At 43.9% G+C, this 22,592-nt stretch overlaps 1 protein-coding gene across 5 annotated transcripts in view; it reads left to right on the plus strand.

The window, feature by feature from the left end:
• The window catches only part of foxn3 (forkhead box N3), a 91,571-nt gene that overhangs the window by 5,185 nt on the left and 63,794 nt on the right, over positions 1-22,592 (plus strand). Inside the window, exon 1 of one of the 5 annotated variants that reach the window (XM_083551085.1) lies at positions 19,985-20,854. The exons of the other annotated variants lie outside the window; for them this stretch is intronic. The gene's annotated coding sequence lies outside the window, so the exon portion shown is untranslated. Of the gene's footprint in view, positions 1-19,984; positions 20,855-22,592 lie in introns of those variants that run through there. 5 annotated transcript variants of the gene reach the window in all.

A 22,592-nucleotide genomic window follows, 5' to 3' on the forward strand; every position in this document is an offset into this window, starting at 1 on the left:
CTTGTTCTCTCGCAACCGTCATGGACGACTCGGTTTTGAAACTCTTTTTGAGCTGTTCTTTTTTATATCCAATACCTTGACAATTTCTCTCCAGCCAGAGTTGTGCTTATTGTCATATCAGCTGGTGAACAAAGCCATGAATCTCGCAGCTCGAAGCGATGCCAGCACACCACCGTGTAGACAAACTTCTTTCACATTCAAATGTCATACGAATTCCTGTGTAAAAAGTGGCTATTATATTCCGCGCTACGGTTGTCAGCGCAGTTCTGATCGGCTCCGGGCGCGAGCTCCGAGCGTGTCCGTTTACAATTGCGAATTTTTTTAGGGCTTTAATGCGGCTTTAGACTTCGACACCCAGCCGCCGGGATGCATTTGCATTGTAGTAGACGGGCTGTTTAAGGTTTTCCCCAATGGCCTGAGCCGGGAATTATGCAGACGTCTGTCACAGTTCAGAGGTGAAAAGCGGATGAGCAGGAGGTCAAAAGCTCTTTTTATTTCGGGGCAGTGAAGTGAGGAACTTTTGTCTGCTCGAGATCCTCGAACAGCAGTCGACGGCTTGTCAAGCGCCCGGGCGTGCCGCCCCCTTCGATAAATTAAACAGCAAAGCAAATCAGCGAGGTGGAAAATACAAGAGCGAACTGCTTGTAAATATGGATGGAAGTCACGCTGTTCAGATGTCGTTTTTTTTCCCCCCGGTTCCATTCACATTTTTGCTTTTCAAGTCACATCAGGGAGATTAGCAAAGCAAGATGACTGAAATATTCTCCGAATTTCGTCTCTCTTTCACGTTCGTCGTCGTCGCATACGAGAGAAGCTTCAGGTTTTTCCGATCATAACGGAGCCATGCATTGTCTCTGTCTATTCTCTCTTTCTCTCATCTCGCATCATGTCTTCTCTTCTTTCTTTGACCTTCCTGTTTCTTTCTGTCCTTGTGATTAAGTGTCTAGAAGGTGTGTGATGATGGAGGCCGCCTAATGAATGATAGACCCTTGACTGCTTTCCCTCTGGGAGACTTATTAACTGTCTCAGCTAGAGCCTCATACCTGCACAAAGCCATGTCATAAACCCCGCTCTGTCATCTCTCTCTCTCTCTCTCTCTCTCTCTCTCTCTCTCTCTCTCTCTCTCTCTCTCTCTCTCTCTCTCTCTCTCTCTCTCTCTCTCTCTCTCTCCTCTGTAGTCCACACTTCACTTTATTCAGCTGAATTGAAGCAGATTTGCCCTTCCACTCCTTTCCAAAGGCGTCACACCGGCTGCATAATTGGCAGAAAAAATGGCTGCGAGTCCGATTACATTGTTCTCTACCGGTGTCATTACTAAAAATTGATGTTTTAGTCTTATTTTCAATTGGACCTGACTCGAGTGATGATCTAACCATGAACCATTAACCATGAAGTCACATTTCTATCAGTAGATTCTATGTGTAGAGCCAAACTTTTTAAGATTTGTGAACTTCTATTCGGGAAAAATCAAACCTGCCATCGATTAAAATGGATAAAACATCTGTGTTGGTGCTCAAAAACCTTTATTCCGTCTTTCCAGTGTTCTCCAACGTCTCTCTCGTTGTCTGCGCTTCAGTCTTCCTGGCAGCACTGAGGGGAAAAACTAACTCCACACACGTGATGTAGCTCCGACTCAGAAACATTCAAAAGTTCATTTGCTCCAAAATTTGAGCTTTTAAAAACACCTCAGTGACATCTGACCATTCGAATAAAACACACACACACACACACACACACACACACACACACACACACACACACACACACACACACACACACACACACACACACACCTCATCCAAAGTGACTTAAAGTTTATCATTCATGCAACTGAGCAGCTGAGGGTTAGGGGCCCTGCTCAGAGGCCCAGGATTGGCAGCTTAGTGTGGTTGAGGATTTGAACTCACAACCTTCAGACCCAAAGTCCAATGCCTTAAACTATTTATCTTTATAGACAGTGATAGTGGACAGAGATGTGTGTGAAGAGTGGGGAAATAAAACACCCTGTGTCATGTTGTTAGAGCAAAATGAGCAGCCATGTAGCGGTGTGATGAGGCACAGCTGCTGTTACACACTAAAGGTGATGTTTTCCTGTAAGAGCGTTATACAGGCCTCTCTACAGAAGAATTACTTTTATATATATATATATATATATATATATATATATATATATATATATATATATATATATATATATATATATATATATATACAGTGGGTACGGAAAGTATTCAGACCCCTTTAAATATTTCACTCTTTGTTATATTGCAGCCATTTGCTAAAATCATTTAGGTTCATTCTTCTTCCTCATGAATGTACACATAGCACCCCATACTGACAGAAAAACACAGAATTGTTGACATTGTTGCAGATTTATTAAAAAAGAAAAACTGAAATATCACATGGTCCTAAGTATTCAGACCCTTTGCTCAGTATTTAGTAGAAGCCCCCTTTTGATCTAATACAGCCAGGAGTCTTTTTGGGAAAGATGCAACAAGTCTTTCACACCTGGATTTGGGGATCCTCTGCCATTCCTCCTTGCAGATCCTCTCCAGTTCTGTCAGGTTGGATGGTAAACGTTGGTGGACAGCCATTTTTAGGTCTCTCCAGAGATGCTCAATTGGGTTTAAGTCAGGGCTCTGGCTGGGCCATTCAAGACCAGTCACGGAGTTGTTGTGAAGCCACTCCTTCGTTATTTTAGCTGTGTGCTTAGGGTCATTGTCTTGTTGGAAGGTAAACCTTCGGCCCAGTCTGAGGTCCAGAGCGCTCTGGAGAAGGTTTTTGTCCAGGATATCCCTGTACTTGGCCGCATTCATCTTTCCCTCGATTGCAACCAGTCGTCCTGTCCCTGCAGCTAAAAAACACCCCCACAGCATGATGCTGCCACCACCATGCTTCACTGTTGGGACTGTATTGGACAGGTGATGAGCAGTGCCTGGTTTTCTACACACATACCGCTTAGAATTAAGGCCAAAAAGTTCTATTTTGGTCTCATCAGACCAGAGAATCTTATTTCTCACCATCTTGGAGTCCTTCAGGTGTTTTTTAGCAAACTCCATGCGGGCTTTCATGTGTCTTACACTGAGGAGAGGCTTCCGTCGGGCCACTCTGCCATAAAGCCCCGACTGGTGGAGGGCTGCAGTGATGGTTGACTTTCTACAACTTTCTCCCATCTCCTGACTGCATCTCTGGAGCTCAGCCACAGTGATCTTTGGGTTCTTCTTTACCTCTCTCACCAAGGCTCTTCTCCCCCGATAGCTCAGTTTGGCCGGACGGCCAGCTCTAGGAAGGGTTCTGGTCGTCCCAAACGTCTTCCATTTGAGGATTATGGAGGCCACTGTGCTCTTAGGAACCTTAAGTGCAGCAGAAATCTTTTTGTAACCTTGGCCAGATCTGTGCCTTGCCACAATTCTGTCTCTGAGCTCTTCAGGCAGTTCCTTTGACCTCATGATTCTCATTTGCTCTGACATGCATTGTGATCTGGAAGGTCTTATATAGACAGGTGTGTGGCTTTCCTAATCAAGTCCAATCAGTATAATCAAACACAGCTGGACTCAAATGAAGGTGTAGAACCATCTCAAGGATGATCAGAAGAAATGGAAAGCACCTGAGTTAAATATATGAGTGTCACAGCAAAGGGTCTGAATACTTAGGACCATGTGATATTTCAGTTTTTCTTTTTTAATAAATCTGCAACAATGTCAACAATTCTGTGTTTTTCTGTCCATATGGGGAGCTGTGTGTACAATTATGAGGAAGAAGAATGAACTTAAATGATTTTCCCCATATTGACAGAAAAACACAGAATTGTTGACATTGTTGCAGATTTATTAAAAAAGAAAAACTAAAATATCACATGGTCCTAAGTATTCAGATCCTTTGCTGTGACACTCATATATTTAACTCAGGTCCTCTCCATTTCTTCTGATCATCCTTGAGATGGTTCTACACCTTCATTTGAGTCCAGAAATGTTTGATTATACTGATTGGACTTGATTAGGAAAGCCACACACCTGTCTATATAAGACCTTCCAGATCACAATGCATGTCAGAGCAAATGAGAATCATTAAGGTCAAAGGAACTGTCTGAAGAGCTCAGAGACAGAATTGTGGCAAGGCACAGATCTGGCCAAGGTTCCAAAAAATTTTTTGCTGCACTTAAGGTTTCTAAGAGCACAGTGGCCTCCATAATCCTCAAATGGAAGACGTTTGGGACGACCAGAACCATTCCTAGAGCTGGCCGACCGGCCAAACTGAGCTATCGGGGGAGAAGAGCCTTGGTGAGAGAGGTAAAGAAGAACCCAAAGATCACTGTGGCTGAGCTCCAGAGATGCAGTCGGGAGATGGGAGAAAGTTGTAGAAAGTCAACCATCACTGCAGCCCTTCACCAGTGGGGCTTTATAGCAGAGTGGCCCGACGGAAGCCTCTCCTCAGTGCAGGACACATGAAAACCCGCATGGAGTTCTCCAAGATGGTGAGAAATAAGATTCTCTGGTCTGATGAGACCAAGATAGAACTTTTTGGCCTTAATTCTAAGCGGTATGTGTGGAGAAAACCAGGCACTGCTCATCACCTGTCCAGTACAGTCTCAACAATGAAGCATGGTGGTGGCAGCATCATGCTGTGGGGGTGTTTTTCAGCTGCAGGGACAGGACGACTGATTGCACTCAAGGGAAAGATGAATGCGGCCAAGCACAGGGATATCCTGGACGAAAACCTTCTCCAGAGTGCTTTGGACCTCAGACTGGGCTGAAGGTTTACCTTCCAACAAGACAATGACCCTAAGCACACAGTTAAAATAACGATGTAGTGGCTTCACAACAACTCTGTGACTGTTCTTGAATGGCCCAGCCAGAGCAATGACTTAAACCCAATTGAGCATCTCTGGAGAGACCTAAAAATAGCTGTCCACCAACGTTTACCGTCCAACCTGACAGAACTGGAGAGGATCTGCAAGGAGGAATGGCAGAAGATCCCTGAATCCAGGTGTGAAAAACTTGTTGCATCTTTCCCAAAAAGACTCCTGTCTGTATTAGATCAAAAGGGGGCTTCTACTAAATACTGAGCAAAGGGTCTGAATACTTAGGACCATGTGATATTTCAGTTTTTCTTTTTTAATAAATCTGCAACAGTGTCAAAAATTCTGTGTTTTTCTGTCAATATAGGGTGCTATGTGTACATTAATGAGGAAAAGAAATGAACTTAAATGATTTTAGCAAATGGCTGCAAAATAAAAAAGAGTGAAAAATTTAAGGGGGTCTGAATACTTTCCGTACCCACTGTATATATATATATATATATATATATATATATATATATATATATGGCATAAAGTATTGAGACTTTTTTTCCCAGCCATTTATGGTTCTTCATCAACCTGTTACCACAAGGTTTGTGTAGGACCTCTTTGCTGTAGCATGCAGTTTTCCCTTCACTTGAACTTCACCAAACCTGTTCCAGCATGACGGTGCACCAGTGCAACAAAGCCAGTTCCATGAAGATCTGCTTGACATGGGTTGGAATTTGTGGAAGATCTCCTGCTATAGAGCTCCAAACCCTATTGAACACCTTTGGGATGAATGTGAATGCTGACTGCACCCCCAGGCCTCCTCACCTTCTCACCCCCATCAGCACCTGACTTTACTAACACCCTCGTGTCTGAAGGAATCTTCACAATTATCCATAAAATGTAGTGGAACATCTTCCGTGAACAGCAACTGGAGATTAAATGTGACAAAACTATTGTTTGTCATTTCCAGAGTCGTCTTCTACCTACAGGCATGAGGTACAGGTGAAAATCTCGCCTTTCTCCAAACATCAAGGACTAACTTCAGAGAGATTGGCGGTCTGACAGCGTTCTTACTGAGACGGCTCATGTTTTATTGCAGTCGAACAGGCTATAGAGGTTTATTAGCTGCTCTGTTCGTCCTTCTACTGCTTGGGTTTTCATACAGACCTGCAGGATCCTCACTGGCTTTTCCCCATGGACACCTTGTCCTGATTGTCTAAAAAACCTGACGCGATTCAAATTCTCTTCCAGACGGACCCTTTTCGGGAAGCTCAGGAGATTTCCAGTCATTTCCATTTCCGACTCCAGGCCCATCATCAGTGTCATATTTCATTCGGATGGCTTTCATTCTTGCTCTGTCAGACAGCAGACGTCCGGAATGCCGAGTACGTAAACAGCTATATATTTTACCCGGTGCAGGGCCACTCTCCTGAATAAACGACTTTCTGCTCCATCGTGGTGCCTCCATCACTTTCCCTCTATATCTCACTACAGTGACCTCACACACACACACACACACACACACACACACACACACCCACACACACACACACACACACACACACACACACACACACACCCTGAGCCTCCCAATGAATCGAAGGGAGTATTCGATTTCTGAACACCATGTTCAGAACGTTGTTCCCATTCAGCACTGAGGCCACATTGTTTCACATCTTCAAAAAAAAAAAGGTTATGTTTTATCACTATTTACACCAGATTTCACGTCAGCTGCCTTTATTTATTCAGAACGTGGAAATTCTTGCTGGTGGCGTCCTCAAAGCTGTGCTACATTTTCACCCTTTAATGTGCAAATCAGCTTGCGATTTATAAACACACACACACACACACACACACACACACACACACACACACACACACACACACACACACACACACTCCCTGCTTATAAAGAAGCACACTCATACCATCTCTCTCCATTCCAGCAAACCCTCTTGAAGTAGCTTTTCTTGCCGAGTGGCCTTGGCCCCTGTTGACCCGCCCTCTCTGAATGACTGTTCATTTAACCGTGCTTGGAGATGGCTTTCTGCTGCGACTCGCCCGTATCTCCAGCCTCCTGAAAGAGCTCATCAGATAGACCGAGACCGTGCTGATTCCCTCTGCGCACTACTTGGCCCCAAAGTCACGTCGCTTATTAATGAACCAGCGAGGGGGCTTTTCCTCATGATCCCGACCCAACAAATGAACCCTCTCTCAGGTTTATATGATGGGATGAGGGTTATATTGGAAGAAAGGTGTCTGTGCGGACGGAGTGTTGAGAGGATTTTACTTGAGTCGTTGACCTCGAGATGTAAGAAGACTGAAAATCAGTGGATCTGATGTGGTGGTTGAGTAAATTGGTGAGTGATGGATGTGCAGTATATATAGTTTTATATATATACTTCTACATTATATATATTTGCAACATACTGATGTAACAGCATTGCATCAGTAACTCCAGTTCCAGTATATTTGCATCAGCAACTTCCTAAGCGTGAAGGAAGTAAACCACTCTTTCACAGTTTCCTGCTAACAAGGTGCTACTGACGGTCGAGGGAACAATCGGATCTTTTGAGGAACCATCTCGCACTTCCACCTGCATAACAGCCCAAATGTTACGTAATTGTATGCAAAAGTTACATAACGTACTATGTTACAATCTTCGAAAAGGTTTTTTGTCTGATATAGTCCCAAAAAACCAACGACAAATCTTTCAGCATCACGGCAAAAATAACAATGGAGACACGAGATGCTTTGTTAGCGTAGCTTCCACATAGCGTCTCACAGCTTTCAGTAGAACGTTTGTATCCTCCAAGGGCTGCTTCACTTTTTTGAGTTGTTGTCATGGCAACAAAATGACTCCTGACCCCACTGCTTCGTATTGTTTTGCCGCTCTTAATAAAACGCTGCCTATTTTGCGGAGGAAACCCCGAGGAACTGTTCCGGATCAGACCGGGACACCTTATCGGTCGGAATAGACTCTGTACGGCAGCAGGATTCATTTCCGGCAGCTCCTGTCGAGCGCTCTTTAAAAGGACACAGGAGCGACTTTGAAATTGTATTAACGACCCTGCTTATGCCAAGAGAGGTGTCTTCACTGTGAAGGCACCTCAGCATGCACAAGCAGTGCTTGACAGGAGGATGAAGAGAAGAAGGAGCGGGTTACAGTACTCTACGGAGAAATCCCATCACTGGACATTTTTTGTCACAAAGCGGCCTGACATTTCTTGGAAACACGGTTTAGAGTTTCTAGCTTCGTTTCAGAGAAAAAAAAACTTTACAGAATGTGGCCAAGATTTTAATATTCATTAAATGTTTGTAATTTCAAATCATTCATTGTTCCGTCTGGGTGGAAATTGTGGAGGAAACGGTGGGCAAACCAGATCTTTTCAGTTGAAGAGTAATTCTCCAGTCCGGAGATCTGCATGTAGTTGTTTGCTTAATGAACAGCAGATTGTACATTTAAAAAAATATTATAAAATGTTTGACTTAATTAAGTTCATTAATTTATGAACTTAACATTGAAAGCGATACAACAAAATTGTAAATATTTCTATTTTCACGTGGCAGGAAAACGTAGCAGCGTATCTGATACAATACTCAAGTTTATACACTACAATAGTGTCAATGTTTTGCTAAATGATGATCAACACATCACAGTATTCTTTAAAACTCCTGGGTAGGCAAAGCCACGTCTCGACTTTGTTCAAGTTACGATGGGGTCATCATCGTAAGTAAGGGAATACCTGTATACATGATCTAAAACAAATGAAAGCAACGAGCAATATGAAAATCTTCTGAACAAGAAATGTCCTTCTTCTGTCTCATCAACGTGTTACATGTTAATGATTGTGAGAGGACTCAGATGAAGCTGTCATCCTGGGGTTTCAGTTCTCATGTGTCTGGGATCCAGTTTAAGTTGATGCACATTCCACTGATTAGAAGTACACAGAGAAGTTCACACCTTTTCGAACATATTCTCCAAGTCAACACTGTTAACATGAGATCAGACGTGACGTTGCAGTCGGAGTGCAACGATTCTGCTCCCCCTGTTGCCATGCCGTTATCAGCGAGAGTAAACTTTGGGCTTCTGGCAGTCGGCCGACCCCTGTGTTTGCAGAAGATAAGCGAAAAAGGTCCGCGGGACTGAAGACGACTTACTACACAGAGCGGGTAATAGAGAGAGAGAGAGAGAGAGAGAGAGAGAGAGAGTTGGTAGAGAGGCGACAGTCCTCTGGCCAGAGATGCTCTGTTTGGAATGTGGAATTGTTCCCATTCAACAAACATACACTCTGCCAGGCCTCAACGTGCGACTGCTCCCTCGTGCTTTGTAGTATTTTAACACAATTATCAGAAGAAAAACGGCTGTGACACGACCGGCAGGCCGCTCTGTCCCATCAGCTTGTGTGTGTGTGTTTGTATGTGTGTGTGTGTGTGTGTATATATGTTTTTTTATCCGGGCCGAAACAAATTCAATTGGAAATGTAATTTTGTTTGCAAGGCAACTGATTAGTGGAGCAGTGTTTCACAGGGGACGGTTTACAGCGCGGTAATGGAATGACATGAATAAATTGTCATCTGACACAAAGATTAAGTACAGCACAGAGCTGTGAACACGGGCGTCAGGTTTCTGCTTTCCACATGGTCAGCTGTCACCTGTAGCTTTCACCAAGTGAAGCGGAGCCGCAGACTCACCGCATGTTAACCCTGTACATTTCCATTCGGCGATTAGTCAAATGTTACGCAAATATTATGGAAAGTCACGCGGATGCAAATTCTGGTTTGCATCAGCTACAGTTATGTGAATGGTTTGTGGGGTGAACGCAGTGGTGTCAGCAAAACAGCGCATCACAACACGGAACAACTCGGAATAGTAGGACGCACCCTGTTTCGTTGGAAACAATATGAATAGTCGTAGAGATGCAAACGTTCTTTATGCTTGTTGCACAGTGAAACCCAGAGATCCCAGAGATGTTTGGAAGCTAGGGGTCAGCCATGATACAGCACCCTTGGGGCAATGGGGGATAGGGGCCTTGCTCAGGGGCCCCTATAGTGGCAGCTTTGCGATACCGAGGCTTGAACGCAAGAGCTTCCAATCAGTAACCTAGCACTTTAACCACTAAGCTACCACCTACCCTGCGAAGTAATTCATTTCTTAAGTTGTTACGTTACACATATTTTTGATTAGCGCTTAATAGATTTCAAATTTAACAAGAAAACTGACAGAAAATCTCAAATGGTTGAGAATTATTCATTCATTCATTTTCTCCCGCTTATCCGTATCAGTCTAAGCAGGCCCCCGCCCTCGACTGCTGCCCAATCCTTACAGCACCGTCCCTTACGGTCCCTCCTGCAGGTGGTGAGCCCACGGGAAGGTTGAAAATTAAATCCGGAAAAATCTTTAAATAACCAGAGACTCCTTACAAAGTCTGAGAAACAACGCTGTTATAGGAAAACACGATTAGAAAACGTATTTTTCTATAAACAACCAGCAAAGTAAATATTTCCTCAACAACAACGCACACTGACATGTTTTTTTTTATTACACAACACGTGACATCGTCTTGTGGAAAGGAAAAAATAAGGAAACCTCTATGTTTCTGACACTGGAGACTCATTCCATTCTGTTTGCTTCTATTTAAAGGAAACGTGAACTTTTGGACGTGTTCCTCTCTGCAAAATCCGGAGTTGTTTGTTTCACAGAGCAGCGTTAGGAATCGTCTCCGGCTCACACTTGTGTGTCGGTTGCTAGGATTAAGCATTTTTGTGATGTAAACATGTCGCGGGCGGCGGAGTGAGATCAGCGTGTTGGTTAAATGAAAGAATAAATAGTGATGAAGCACGAATTGGTCATGGATAGTGTGTGTGTGTGTGTGTGTGTGTGAGTGTGTGTGAGTGTGTGTGTGTAAGGGAGCTGTTATCTCATGCTTTTGTTTGCTTGGTCATTGTGCAGCTGTGTCGGATTGTGCTGAGGTGTGTGCGTGTGTGTGTGTGTGTGTGTGTGTGTGTGTGTGTGTGTGTGTGTGTGTGTGTGCGTGTGTGTGTGAGCACACACCTGGCGTCTCCTCTACCAGTAATCAGTACAGATTACAGTCTGCAATTAGTCTCAGAGCAGCTCGTCTCGCTGTGCCAAGACCAGAGCTCTTATCCCCTCTAAAATCAGCCCTCACTTGGCCGGGACTGCATCTGACACCCGCACTCCCAGGCGCGTCCCTCTGTCTGCACAAAAGACGACATGTAGTGTGGACGCTCCCAAGACTGCTACGGCCTCTAGTCCCTGTCCGCGATGACTCCGTATTTCATGCTCGAGCGAGTGTGTGTAAGTGACTATGTAAGTCCAGAAAGTCTTATAGCTGCTTAATCTGTCCAGATCAAATAAAAGTAGCCAGCAATGATAAAAACTCCCCAGCTGCACAGCGCTGGCCCTCAGCCGGAGACCAAGCTTCAGCGTTGCTAGGTAACTGTGTCGGAGGAGGATTGTGGGATCGTATGGCACAAACACACACACATACACAGTACCATATAAACATCTCACACAGATTAGGGTTGCTTTAAGAGAGAAGAACGTCTCAGATACTGATCCCCACCTGGCCTGAAAGAGATAGTGTGTGTGTGTGTGTGTGTGTGTGTGTGTGTGTGTGTGTGTGTGTGTGTGTGTGTGTGTGTGTGTGAGATATCTATATAATGTGTTGTCCTGATATCGAGGACACAGCTCGTCCTCTCTTGGTGCACGTCGTGGCTCTTAAGTTTAATTTGCGTAGTCTGACGAAGGTTTTCTGCTCTCTCTGATCTCACGTGATCTAGCTTACACTTCCTCACCTCACTTTTCTCTCATTGAGCTACATAAAGGTCTCATCAGATCTCATTGGAGCTTTACCTTCCTGGTGCAGTTCCTTATGAACACAAAAGTTATCCGAACGTCTTTATTCCTAGACGTTTATAACACTGTAATAAATTATTGCGTTTGTCTTCACTTCTTTATTTGGCACAACGAAGCCATTTATAGACATTTATAACACTGCTCTGAAGCGTGTAACACCGATTCCCAAACCGGTAAAGACAAGTGAAGCGCTTTGGTCCATTTTCAGAAATGAACGCGGTTTGCTAGCGTTCTCTCTTCGCTTATTAGCTTACAAGTTCAGTGACATTTTCACCCGGTATACGTGACCCTCCAGCACACACACCACGGCATTTGCATGCGATTTGCACGTGAAAAACTGTTGACACGAGCATTTACAGTTTAATCATGTTCACCTTCGCGTGCGTGCTAGTCGGTTTCGGGAATAACTCATTTGCAGCCGTTTAACCTTATCTGCTAATCAAACGCATTGAATAGCATTTTAATTATGCCATTCAACACTGTGTGTGTGTGTGTGTGTGTGTGTGTGTGTGTGTGTGTGTGTGTGTGTGTGTGTGATTGGATCTGTGCAATGGTGTAATGCATGCAGTATTATATTGCTGTACTTAATAAGCTAAATAAAGACTATTTTTTTCATTTACACACGTTGAGTAAAAAGAAGCCAGCTTTAATCCGTTATGGATACACAATTATTATGTGTTGTGTGTGTGTGTGTGTGTGTGTGTGTGTGTGTGTGTGTGTGTGTGTGTGTGTGTAAAAGAGAGAATGGCCATTCAGGGACCAGATGAATGACTCAAAATGTTTATACGTGTCTCCTACATTCATTCCTGGGCGCTATCAGAGCTCTGTAAATGAGGTCGCTCGGCTTTGTGCTCGCGATTGAAAGCACCAGGATGTGAACGCTCAGACCTTTAAATTTGTTTGGTTACATCACATGGATTATAGGACAACTGGCTGATGAATGAGCTTTTACCTGGCCAAGGTCGACCTCGGAGACCTGTTAATGAGGTGTACTGGTTTGTGTGTAAGCAGGGTGAAGATTATTATGGGAAAACGAAAGTCGTCACACACAAAACTGTGTGTGTGTGTGTGTGTGTGTGTGTGTGTGTGTGTGTGTGTGTGTGTGTGTGTGTGTGATTAGCGTAGGACACAGAAAAGCCTCGGCAGGCGCTAGGCGGTGGAATACGGCGGGACAGGAGGTGGCATTATCAGTGGTGCGTGAACGAGCGCTACTGATCCAGCAGCACTGATTAAAGAATAAGACTCCACTCTGCGAGCTCATCTCGCCGGATTTCTCCCCTCGCGCCTCCACCGGTGCGCCGAATCAGCTCCACACCGTCACGCTCCGTGAGCACAGGAACCCACAATCGCCTTTCTCTTATACCACTCTCTTGCTTGCTTTCACTCCTCTCTGACCCTCCTTACATTATGACTCCATGGCGCACATTATAGGAGGCTTATCACTGAGCCCACGCCTTTATGGCCATGCTTCAGATCGCTAACACTGCTCCTATACATACATCATCCAGGCTTGTAAAGAAGCACCACATTTCCCTTTATTGACTGCATTCGAGACATATATCCAAACCCGGAGCTCCGCTGCCTTCACCACTACAAGGTTTATCTACCATCCTTTATTTTATATCACCACCAGCTTGCTGCTCTCAACCTTCTACATAGAAACTGTGTACAGGGATCTCTGGGTTCCTGGTGGGGAAACCACAGAGTGTAGATCTCTCCAGCAGAGAAAAGGATCTGACACCAAACATGAATAGGATCAAAAATATATTTAGATCGAGAGGTCTTACATCCAACATCCAACATCCATCTATTTATCCATCCATTCATCTATCTATCTGTGCATCCATCTGAGATGCTCTCCAGTAAAAGGGTTTACTGTGTGTAAGATTTAAATAGAAATATCATCACAGCCAGTAAATTAACTGATCAAGCTTTGGAATTGATTCAAAGGTCACAGCAAGGTCAATAGCTTCCTTCCTGTTTGAAGTGAATTTTTTTCCCCTCGTATTTCAAGGCCTATAAATTAGTCACAAGAAAGACTAGACTTATTGAAGGCAGCGCCATTCATATCGAACTCTACTCGTTTTTTCGTTTTTATTTTTAATGAGTCTTGCACTGATTTTGGAAAAGAAAAAGGAGCATGGAAACGCATTCAGTAACTATAACAGCACCGCATTTCAGTTGTGCTAATTTGTTTGGATTGATTGTATTGCGAGTTGTACAGCTCTGATTTGACACACATCGTAAATCTCGTCAGATGTGCTCACCGATAAGACTCACTGTTTTTGGCATCCATGTTGGATTTTCTTGGACGAGTTTTAACCCAATGGGTCTGTCGGGGGGACATCACATAAACTTTTCATCTCGATGCTGAAACCATGTTTATTTAAACTTGTAATTATTATATAAACTCTTTATATAGTAGGATATAAGTAGCGCAACATAAATAGAGTTTTTTAAATACTGCTGTTTATATGGATATTTCTTGTTTTTTCCAAACCGTACTTCATGGGTCATTTGGACTCAAATTTATAGACTTTGCCAAGTGAACGTGAAAAATGAAGATACTAAAAGCGTGATTTGTTGCTTCCAGTCCAAACCTGCTTAGAAGGTTTAGGAGAAAAGTCTCAGTATGGATATGGTATGCATTAAAATCAGCTGGCTAAGTGATATTTTATTTAGTGTTAAGCCAAAGAAAATCAATTAGCAAATTTCTGCTAGTAGTTTGCTCATCGATTAAGCGATTACATAACGAGCCCTCATTCATCCGGCGGCTCGTCTCTCCATCAGAAAGCGCGCGATACCTTCACTCACCCTCTTTCTTACGCGTTCTCTGGAATAACAGAAACGACTCGCGCCGTTCCAGAGCGACGTCATCACACCTGTGCGCCGCACTATTAACCGCTCGGTCAAGCGACGTTGCGCTCTTCGTTAACCACAACACACAACACACCGTCACAGTTTGTGCTCGTTTAGATGTTTCAGAAAAAGCAGCTGCTCACCTGCTTTAAAAAAAGAACGCTGAGTCTTTGAGAGAAAAAAGACGTGTGAGGTTTTATAAGCGTTCATTCAGAAAATTCAGTCCAATTCACTAACTGATGAATCGAGCGAGTGTCTTAATTTTCATTAAGTGCCCTTTTTCCCTCTCGAGGGGGCGTAACCATGGAGTCCAATCCTACCCGGGTTTCCCTCGCCAGCCAAATTGAATTCTGCGTCTCCTGGGTTCTCTCTCCAGGCCCCGAACCACGCATCCGTCCCACCTGTGTGTCTACAAGTGTATCAGAGCTTCTTAAAACAGAAACTCACACACACTTTGGCGTCTTTCCTGGAGATCAATTTGGCTGCACCTCTGCAACCCAGGATTACATTAGTTTTCATTCTCATGCATGGCTGCCTAGGTGTATTAGCCGAGCTCTAGCCAAGTGGCGGCATTCACGGGAAAGCGAACAGGCCCCTACTCGGGGGTATATAAAAAAAAAAAAAAAAAAAAAAAGGGATAAAGCTGTTGGATTTCACATCACACTTTGCTCAATGACCTTCAGTGAAATGTTAGAGCTTAGCCTGGTCCAGCTGCCTGTCTCCGAATCAGAGAGCTTGTTTACAACAAAGATAAAAACCCACAGGGTCGGATTTGTGAGAGAACAGAAATGTCGAAATAAATGTGTGTGTGTGTGTGAGTGTGTGTGTGTGTGAGTGTGTGTGTGTGTGTGTGTGTGTGTGTGTGTGTTATAGGGTTTTCACTAACTCAAAACCCAGGACACTATGATATGTGATTTTCTCGAGCTCTCATATTTGCATCATTTAAACAATTCATCATTTACACCACCTCTCGATTGTTTAGATGGTTTATTTTCTAGAACAGCAACACACCTGCGAACCGTAGGTATGATGTGTGTATGATGATGCTGATTAGAGGTTGAACGATTGTGAATTTTAACAACACCGATAGAGTTGGATCGTACTTGCCGATTAAACAAACCAGTTGAACAAATTAAAGTTTTTAAAATTGGACACTGGATAAAAAAAAAAAAACTAACATAACAATCCATGTAAAATCGTACTGAACTTTATTTCAAAATTAATTTTTTTACTAAATCATGACAATTTGCTAAAGGAAATAATTATATTATTGAATAAATATTATTATATAATTAATTAATTATAAATAATAAATATGATATAGTGCTCTCCGTGCAGCGTGCAGTCTCACCTGTAAAACAGCATGTGGTGTCAGGGATTCGCCTCTAGAGGCCGCTCTTGTAATCAGGGCGGACTGGTAGCCGGACTAACTATCAGTATAAATTTTTGCTGCTAGTTTCCAGCAATCAACTATCAGCGGCGATTAATCGTCAAAACAGATTATTATCATTATGCTGATGATATTCCTGTCCCAGTACAGCAGCGGGACGCTTAGCTTCAGGGTTTAGCACGTATGTAGATGCAGACTCAGCACTCGATCCGGACCAGAGCACAATAAGCGAGACGATCTCAATGAACCTGCAGTGAGCAATAAAGACACTCGATGTTCTGTAAAACTCATTACACACACATCTTCACATCAACCGGTTTTGTGTCGTTCATACCAGCACTGTCCTTCTCATCCACTTCATACGTCCTAAAGCGGCGCTCACGTGCTCTCCATCGTCCCTTATGTCTACACTGCCCCTGGATTTACACACTGTGTTAACTCCGAACACTTATCATGCGCCTGGAGCGCACAAGGACGCCACGTAAAGGCCATACAGGGGTCAGGTGTTATTTTATACAGAGTGTGACCTCACCTCGGCTCTCAGCCCGAAGGGATGCGATTATCATCAGCAGTGGGAGACGTGAAAAGAAAACGCGTACGACTATTTTTTTTTTTCCGTGAATCCTGGAAACGTACTGTCATGAGAGAAACCATTACGATGTTCCTCTGAACGTTTTTTCTTCAATTTGTACCACTTTGTGCCACGCACCCTCGATAAAAAATGATGGCAGAACGAGGTGGGGAAAAAAATGGTGGGTAATAACTCAAACCTCGGTGCAAAAATAATACTCTTAATATGATGTCAAAGACCGGTGGGAATGAGGACAAATGGCGTAGCTTCCCTGGGGTTTACGGGGCGGAAGAATTAACGAAGCCTGTCACCCCGACCCAGCCAGCCGAGGTTGCTATGGAAACGGACGCCCGGCGCTGGGTAACCGTGGCGACACAGTTGCCGCGGCAGCCAGCCCGCACCTCCACTCCTAGGCAACAGCGAGCCAGGAAGAGAGCACGGATAAGAACCTGCATCTCACAAAACAAGCTGTAATGGAGCTTAATGACGTCTAAATGGGGGAAAATAGATACAGTTACGTACGGACTTCATCACGCCTTCGTCTCATCCGTAATGAACTCTCGGGTTCAACTCTCACTTATATCAGATAATCTGCTTTACTGTATCCCTGTGATTTCCGGATCTCGTCTTTCCTTAATCCGTGACAGCTTCGTGCAGGTTCCAGATGGGAGCACCAGAAGATTAGGGGAGATTATTAAAACGCTCAGAAGATGTGGTCAGAAAATCTGCACCCACATGCGCATGACTTAATTTTTTCATGTCCTGTAGATTAGAGAAATGCTGACCTGCTGGGATTGAGTTCATCAGTCGCTGTTCCAAAACCAGCCAGCAACTGGTTTCCATAAAGCATTCATACCTCAAACACAGTTATTTATCATCAACTGCATGAGACTTTGAGTCTTTTTATCCATTTAAAGTTACATTATATTGTAAAACAGGGTAGTTTCAGGTTCCAGCTTTGTTTCTCGCTCGAAGCTAAAACGCTGCTCGTCACGTTACAGAGAAAAGACGTGTGTCACGTCAAGTTCCTGTATAAATTTGTAAGCGAAGAAGCAAAAACATCTCCAAGACGAGGAAACGTACACGGTAATGCTAACATATTCCGTTTCATAATGTCATAATGTCAGCAGTGCCAGATTTGACTTCTATTTCACACCCTGCTGTTACTATTAATAGATAAAAAGGCAGATAGGTTTCAGTTTATGTAATCTTAATCCCGCTGTCTTGCTGTCAGGACAGACTTCACCTGCGATTCTGGAGCTTTTGGAGAGTTAACGTGTAAAAACCTTGACGTTTTGTTCACTCGCGGGTTTGGATCCGCCTTTGCTCATTACATTAACGAGATCTTATAAATAATAGGAGTATTGAAGCATTTCCATGTTTGGTGAAGATACGTGTGGGAATACGGGGAAGTGATCGGTGTTCCGGGGCCCCCGTGGAGAACGGGTCTGAGCCTGGGGGAATCGAAGGGGCTGAGGAGTGCAGAGAACCAGAGCGAGATAAAAGGGAAGCCCCCGCTCTGCCGAGCCCTTATTGAGATCCCAGCTGTGTTCACTTCAAGCCTCGGTCCCCTCTCACCTCATTCAGACGGAGAGAAACGAGGCGCCGCTCGAGAACGTGCAGAGCTCAGGGCACGAGGGTCACAGAGATGTCGGATAACGCGCCGTATTACAGTCGCAGATCCGCTCGGAATTACAATTCCCGACAATCCACTCTTACATCCGGGACGGGGGGATCAGCGTGCGACAGCGAGAGAGAGAGAGACGGACAGAGAGAAGGAGAATGACAGAAATAAAAAGTGAGAGAAAATTTTTTAAAGAAAGAGACATATAGAAGGACAAGAAATAGACAAACAGAGAGCCATAAAGGATAAGAAAGACACTAATAGATAGATAGATAGATAGATAGATAGATAGATAGATAGATAGATAGATAGATAGATAGATAGATAGATAGATAGATAGATAGATAGACAAAGAAAAAAAGAATGACAAAAACAGAGAACGCATGGTAAAAAAAAAGAGACAGAGTTAAAGGAAAGAGATAGAAAGAGGGACAAGATACAGACAGAGAGACATAAAGGGCAAGAAAAACACTGAGACTGATACAGATAAAAAAAGATGGATAAAGACAGAGAGAGGACCATGAAGAAAGAGAGAAAGAGAGAGACATTGAGAAAAGAAAGTGCGGTGTGAGGCAGAGAGAAGGACATTGTGAGACAGAAAAACACAAAGAAAGAGAGGGAGAGAGCGAGAGAGAGAAGAGAGAGAGAGAGAGAGAGAGAGAGAGAGAGATCCAAAGGAAAAGAGAGACAGAGACGGAGAGAGAGAAAGTCCATTTATTCGCTGGCTCTGGCAATAGTCACATGGAACATTCATACCAATAAAGCAGTGCTGAATTGAAAAAAAATGGGATGAAATGAGACAAACAAAGACATAAAGAGTATAAGACAGACAAAGTGAGGGAGGTGGACAGAGTAAAAATGACAGAGGGAGAGAGAGAGAGAGAGAGAGAGAGAGAGAGAGAGAGAGAGAGAGAGAGAGAGAGAGAGAGAGAGAGAGAGAGAGAGCTAAATAGAGAGAGAGGACATGTGTCTGTATTTGGAGACAGTGAGGTGGATGTGGAGGGATTAGTGCTGGATGTGGGCAGGTTTCTGGCCTGATTAAATATACTTTAGCGGATTAATCGAAAGACAGATCGTAAATTATCTCTGCACAACAGCAGCCTCCTGCAACCCAACCTACAGCTGTGGAAACTCGTCCTCACCCCCTCGGATCTGAGAGGGAGAGAGACAAGTGAGAAAACCGACAGTGTCGCTGCATCTTCAGTGCCCTGGACACGAACGTAACGATTTCAGTTCCTGATCATCACTGATTATAGTAATTTAATCATTCTTCTGTCTGTTCTGAGTTCAGGACGACATCAGTGATATCCTGGTGTTTAGTTGTAATGATGAAAAAGGACACAAGCTCCTGACACACCTAAGTCTTGATTAAGATCGGATCTCTTCATCGGTGGTAAAACGGCGACCTTTAAGACAGATCTTCATCTTCGAGAAGAAGGAGAAGTCCACAGGAGCCAAATCTGGCAGTAGTGCGGAAGTGAGATCATGTGGATTGTTCTCCGATTATCATCATGCACAAGTTGCCGAACGGTTTTCGACTTTTGAGCACGTTGAAGGTCTCCCTGGTCTCTTGACGTCTTCCGGAGATGTTCTTCCGCTCTTGAAGCGCGCCTGCCGCTCGGAACGCCTCGAACGCCTCGTTCCCGCATCGCTGTATGTCAAACGTACGTCACATCAAACGTCTCTGATTTTCCCGGTTTCACGCACAATTTCACGCTTGCTCTTTGTTGTGAAATCACAGACGTGGTCCCAATAGCACCAGTTACACCATTAGTCTCAAAACCTTTTAAAACCGCCACATATATAAACATGAGCTAAACTGTTTCTGACTGTTTTGGAGTAAAATGACAAGTTAGATTTAAAAACATCAAAACAATAGTGTGATAGGTGATAGGTAGAGTTAACGTATGACACATGATCCCATCTTGAGCTCGGGTTACAATCGGACGTGAATAAAGCATCTCCTGATGATCAATGAATGATGAATGATCATTTAAACAAAGTGCTTGAACTTTGGATTAGTGGATCAGATGTCTTTGAAAAAAGATCAGTCTGATCCTGTAATAATTGGACTAAGACTGGATTTTATTTCAAACTAAATGTTCAAGCCCTTATTTGTTTTTTGTTTAAACTCACTGTAGAACATACAAAAGTCATTATTCATTCTTCATTAGCTTGATGTCTACAGAACCTTAAAATTGACCGACTTCATTAGCCTCGTGTTCGGAATATGTACGTAACCTTTGACCCCTGTGTCCTCTCCCAGCATCTGATTGAATTAGCCTCAGAGGCCACGCCGGGGCCTTTTGATATCTTCTTTTTTTTGTCAGACAGGAAGCAGAAGGAGGTGTAGTTAACATCGCACAACAAAAGGTAGTGACATGAACAGAGAAAGAGCCTCCGGCTTTCAGCACGAGCCCACAAAGGGTCCCGAATCCTGCGTCTTTCCTGCGTTTGTTTTTCCTCTGACGAGCCGCATGCGGTCTGCTCAAAACACCGTCGGCCTCCCGAACAAAAATTCCAGAGAAGTCGGCACTCGTCGCACAAGTTCCTGAGGCATGTGACATGTGACACCTGGTAAAGGAGGGTTTTGCTCAGGTCACACCCTCTCGCAGGTAAACACGAGCCGGATGAGTCGAGGCTTGCTGAGGAGCGTGAAAACACCTGAAGCCGTTCTACTGCTCGCAAACACTAAAGAGCAGAGGGAAGGATCGAGCCTCATGAGAGCCTCCACAGAGCAGGTACCGAGCTTCCTCCTTCTCCGTGGGTCTCTCTTCATGCCTCTCTTCTTTCTCTTCTCGCTTCTCAGAGCTCCGTTGACGTGTTTCGCACTGTAAGGAGATCTCAGCACAGCGTCAAAGTTTGCGTCACTCCGCATTCCTCCGTGTTCTTATCAGTTCAGCAGTGAACGTCAGGGCCACATGTTCAGCCTGCGTTCTACTGCAGAAGTTTACTTGTAAGGCAGGAAAATGATCGAGGAAAACATCGTTAAAAAAAGTTTATTTTCAAAATACCAGCTGTTTCATAAAGAGCCTCTGACTCACCGTGTTTTCATGCGATTCATAACGTGACACAGATGATTCATTAAGGACAGCTTACTGTATATCACCATGGTGCTGAATTCTCGCTTCTGATTGGTCGGGACGTGTCGAGTCGGTAACTCACTGGTACTGGTTTTATAGAAAAGAACTCACTGTGGCTTGTGCAGCAGACGGTCCTCATAAACACGTATAAACAGACGCTTTACACTTTTTTTGTATTTTTTATTATTTTTTAATGTTAAAAAAGCTGGCAACTGTTTATAGCTGCTATATTGTGAGTCAGAATGCAAACTCGCCACAGGTACCTCCTTCCAACAGTAAATGTAGCTACAAACTGATAAAACCGTATGCTGCGTTTTCCTTTAAATAATAAAACGTCACTGTTGGCAAAATGCCGTGAGCACCACGTTGAGGGTTTTATTCAATTTGTCAAATGAAATATTGAGATCTTTCGAGAAATCCAGTCAGGGTATAAAGAAATGCTTGCTGAAAGTCCTCTATTTTTCTTTAACTCTCACCGATACATTTTAAACGGTTAAAAAAGTCTTAAATGGAGATGCGGTGTGCTCTCTGTACACAAACGGAGCATTTCGAGGCAGAAAGAGGGCGAATCGATGGATTCAGTAAATGTCACAGCGAGAAAGGGCTCGGCCTGCGAAGAACATGCACTTCTGAGTTGTTTCTCTAAATATCTCACTTGTATAAGTACTGTGCAGATTCGTTTTGGCAGACACGGATAGCAAGCGACAAGCTCAGTTCCTTATTTTAGACTCGGCTAAATAAAAGATCTCCGATACCTAAGGCTAATTCTCCAATCGTGACATCTGCGTACATGTAATTCATACCAATGCACTCCGGTTATTGAAAAGCATGCGCCGTTTTAATAGATACGCGTTACACGTTTTCTTTCGCCGACAGAGCACACGCGCGTCCTCAGCTGCGAGAAGCGTAATGGATTTAACTCCAAAAGTGTGTTAATTAATATCCTGATAATCAGCCCCCCGACACAGACCTCAGACTTCAGCACAAACAAATGTTTTTGGGAGGCAGATGGTGTTTGGGCTGCTAACAGAACGTCACGCTTAATTATCCACTCTTGAATTCGTCGCGCTCCCGTGTGCTGGCCGGCCCTGGGCCTTTTCATTGCCATCTACAGGCTGTTGGTGAGCACTTTATGTGCCGAATTAAGCGTGAAAGCGCGACAGCAGTAAATAACGCTGGGCGTAGTCGGTTTGTATACCGGCCCTTTTCACAGCAGGCCTGTTTGTTCTGTGATGTGCGGGTGCTTTTACTTTTCCTCAGATTTCCTCTGCAGAATGGTGAGCGCATGATTCTGTTGTTCCGTAAATCAAACAATCACACAAATCTTACTAAAGGATCTCAAATCACAGAAGTCAAATCCAAAGAACTCGAAAGCTGCTTTTACACACTTTCCTCA

The sequence above is a fragment of the Silurus aristotelis genome (assembly GCF_946808225.1).
Source record: "Silurus aristotelis genome assembly, chromosome: 9".
NCBI lineage: Eukaryota > Metazoa > Chordata > Actinopteri > Siluriformes > Siluridae > Silurus > Silurus aristotelis.